Here is a 4,476-nt window from a genome sequence, read left to right on the forward strand (position 1 = left end):
AATCCTATCTTGAACTCATTTCCTTGTAGCCATGGTAAAGCCAATCAATCATACTTTCTTGTCTAGTTTCCCAAAAGATATGTGTATTCCCCAAGTTCTATTATTCTTTGAGGAATCATCTCATCAGGTCATTATCACAGAGATACTATTCCCAGAGTCCTAGAACCCTTGTCTTTGTGTGTTTTTAAAGCACTTGACTCTATGTGGTGGCTGGATATTGAACACTATCTCTTTTCTGATTAAAGATTTGATTTTGCTGACTATTTTAGTAGTTCTATGTTTTTCCAAGTTGGTACTACTAAGCCACCATCTTGGCTCTACCTCTAAGAGAAATGCTTTTTTAAAAGATCTTACATAAGTCTCTATATACTATTTAATTAATACATTTTGAATTTCAGCATAGAAGTTGCTTTATTATTTGTGTATTTGGGAATACAAAAGGGGAAAAATGTACCAGTCTACATACCTAAATCTGATAACTAAATAAACTTATCCTTAGCAAAACAAAATCCTGAATAGTCTTCCCAGTATTTAATAACTTGATGAGTCTGAAAATGATACTGGCTTTGACATCAGAGTACATATGTTTATAATTTTTTCTCTCTTACTTCAATCATTAAGTATAAGAGCATGTTGGAACAGTTGGTCTCTAAATTCCCTTTCAAGTCTAAATCTATGATTCTAAAATATAATCTTGACATTGGAATGTAATAAATGAGATAGTTTCAATACAAGCATATAATTAAACTTTTTTTTGTCTCAGAAATAATAACTTCTTATGAAATAACTTTTAAACCTTTTCTAATTCATGTAACTTGACAGAGGTCAAAGAAACCTGTGAACAGATAGGGAAAAAATAATAATCCAGTGTTACGCTACATGATTATTAATAGAATCTGATGTTATAAGGACAGAAGAGATTTCTACTATAAGATTTACATTATATTGACATTTGCAATAGCATAATGACTTGAAAAGAAATGACCATAAAACAAGTGTTCCATTGTGCTGTTCTTTAAACCTCTTACCCACAGATTTAAGATAGGGATATAATTAATCAAATAGATTAATAACCATAAATCTACACATTTCAGAAATTGTTATGATGGCTGTTTATAGTTTTCTGTGTCTTTAATTTAGTCCCAATATATTTACATTGAGAGCAAAAAGGTGTAGCTAGGCATACTATGATAGTTATAGATAAGAAAGCCATCATCTAGGTCTAATTCAACAGTAGGGATTTAATATGGGAGGAAAAAATGTAGATCCTGTATAATCTGAACTTCCTACATGCTGTCAACTCCATTTTCATTTTTCTTATTGTATATCCTGGATGTACTCTCTCCATGATATCTATCAATAGTCTGCTTGTCATATGAGAAGTTTGTTTTAGTTAGTAATAATTGCTATCTTAGATTTTAGTTAGTTACATTGAGCTAATTATCATAATCATAATAATAATAATAATAATATTTGTATACTTTTATGGCTTGCAAAATGCTTTACAAATAATATCTAAATTTATATGCAAAATATCCCAGGGCAGGTTTGGTATAATTTTTTACCTATTTTATAAATGAAAACACTATATGAAGGAAGGATGGGTTCTACTTCATTCTCCCAATATACTAACATCCTGGGGGAGGATACTTCTTCTCCAAAATAGTTCTTCATGTCCCAGGTACATTGTGGACTCTCTTATATCCTGGATGATGTGACCACTTTGGGGAATACATAACCTCACTCCTGTCATCAGTGTCCAAGGAAAGAAAGCCCAACCTCCTATATTTGGAAACCATGCTTTGAAAACTCCTATCATACTGTGTCCACACATTGAATGTTTCTCACCATGAGGAGCTAGTGAGATAAACACAATTGAAATTTATTTCTTGATTATACAGACTTTACTAAAGAAGCCTTTGGCAGAGGAGGAGCTAGGGAGCCAATAATAAAAAGTATATTACTGAAGTCTCATCATAATACTTCTAGGAAAAAGCCCATTTGGGCATATTTTCTGGTCTACTAGGAATTTTCCTTTTTGAAATGAACACAATATATAAAAATTCATTATCAAGAAAAATCCAAGTAACTTAATAATAGAAAAGAAATTATTAAAGACCATAAACTCTGGAACTTGGTCATTGGGGCTTGCTTTTTTCAGTGTTTTTTAAAACATAGCTTCAAGATTTGATCTTCATTCCATTCCCTTGGGCACAAAAAGCCACAAGAAATGTCAGTGTCTGAGAAAAGAAAACAGAAATTTATAATTGGTTTCTCTTCTTTTTTTCAATTTGGAGTCTTATCATACTTGATTAATCCTTTGTATGTGATTTACCAAACTCCTTCTGAGATTTTAATTGGCTATCATTTCTTTTTATTCCCAAACCCTAAAGACTTTAAGTTTTCTCCAATCAACATGTGCTGCTAATACCATATAGATCTTGACATTTCAATTAATCTGTATATTGCAATGGGCTCTAACAGTTATTCTTATATATCACTATCAGAAAAATAACAATTAAGCATGTGCCCAATAAAGTTATGTTTACTTACATATAAAGTACATAAACATTAATTTTCTAATATATTCTAAAATGTAGAGATATTTTTAAAAATGAGATAAACCTAAAATAAACAAAAAGTTCATTTGATTTTATTTGTAAAAGTATAAGTTTGATTTCATTAAATATTTTATTGTCAATAGTAATTATAATAATAGCAATTTATTATAATATAATTGCATGTAGGCTTACTATTTTTACAAATTCTAATTTTTTAATTTGCGATTCAGTTGCATCAAATTCTGGTTCTAATTTGAGTTTATTTTGATAATTGTTTTTAATAGTGGCAAGTTCTGAGGAACAATTCATAAATATGCAGATCCAAATGGAAGAAGCCAATCACTTGCTAAGCTTATAATTAATGATTTTTACCAAATTATCAACAAATATGAAATTTTTTTAAAGTTATATTATTAATTTCCCCTCTTCTCTGATGTCAAACAATTGTTAAAGAAAACTAATAGTCAGGTTTTATAATTTTAAAAAATTACTAAAATTTGGTCAAAAAGTCAATAGGCATATATTAAAAATCTTGAAAATTATTTCTGAGCAATACAAATATGCAGAAGTGAGTTTTTTTTATAGGTGGCACATCATTTACTGAACAAGAACAGAACTGTTCTAGGTGTAAATTCATATTTCCAATGCCTTTTTTGATAATCTTCAACAGATTTGATTGATTTCTAGTCAAATGTGATAAAATTATCTTCTCAATGTCTCTGATAAAGAATATATACTCTGAAAATCACCTTATGAATATGTTTAAACACTTTTTTTGGTAATTAATAATAAAGTTCAGTTAACATTTGTGCACATAAGATAGCTCATTTATTGTGTTTTTTCTTCATTTTATTAAATAGTTTTCTTCTTTTACCTAACAAATTGAGGAATTCTTGGTGTAAAACTATTAATATGATGAAATTTCTTATTAACTCCATATTTTTAATTAGATTGCCTTTCTAAATTGTAATATCTGTATTGTAGTGATATGTGCAGTTTCTATATACTGAATTATCTTTATGAAATCCTTGAACAAAAATATTTAAGAGTATAATCTTAGAACAATATGAAGACAAAGGGATAACATTTAATGTTAATAAAATGTTTTAATTTTATTATTAATTAAATTATCAATTTAATAGCAATAAGTTATATGTATGCATATGTACATAGGAAATATACATTATATATGTAATTTTATGTATGGTTCTCTCTGTGAATCAACTTGTGATGTGATTGTCAAAATACATGCATGCTCAAAATATATTAATAGTGCTAGAGTTTCAAAAACAATGGGATATAGAGGGATGAGGATAAAAGAGGAGTGCTAAAAATTGTATAGATGCACATGGATTTTATTGACAAAGACAGATCTTTCTTTAAACAGACACATATAGAGTACGAAAATAAAGGCAAGCAATTAATTTTGAAATCAGAAAATAACATTTCAAAATAAATACTAGAAATGTAGAACCATGAAGGGATGGAATGAGGAAATTTTCTTGAAGAAAACTATTTTGAAGGTAATCAGAAAGTATATTTCACTTGGGTGAGAGAGAAGTGCAGCCAAAGCAGCACCAAGGAGCACCAGCAGAAGGCAATGGTAAGCCCTTCCACCCCAACATACTACTTAAGATTCTCAATCTGGACCCAAGTAAATATCAAGACCCCAAGTCTCTGCGTAAGCCAATAGAAGAGTACTCCCACACTCACCCTTTAAAGCTGAAAGCCTTAGTGCAACTCCTCAGGGAGACTCAAAGCCCTAGCACAATGTAGTTCATTGTGGACCTAGCCAGTGAAAGCTTAAGGGGAGGCCTGAAGCATAGGCCCAAATATGCAGTGTGGTCCAGAATCTGGCACAAGATAATCTCAGACCTTGGAAGAGCTCAAAATGGGTTTCATATATCAAATAAAA

This window comes from Gracilinanus agilis, chromosome 6 (genome assembly GCF_016433145.1).
Source record: "Gracilinanus agilis isolate LMUSP501 chromosome 6, AgileGrace, whole genome shotgun sequence".
Lineage (NCBI taxonomy): Eukaryota > Metazoa > Chordata > Mammalia > Didelphimorphia > Didelphidae > Gracilinanus > Gracilinanus agilis.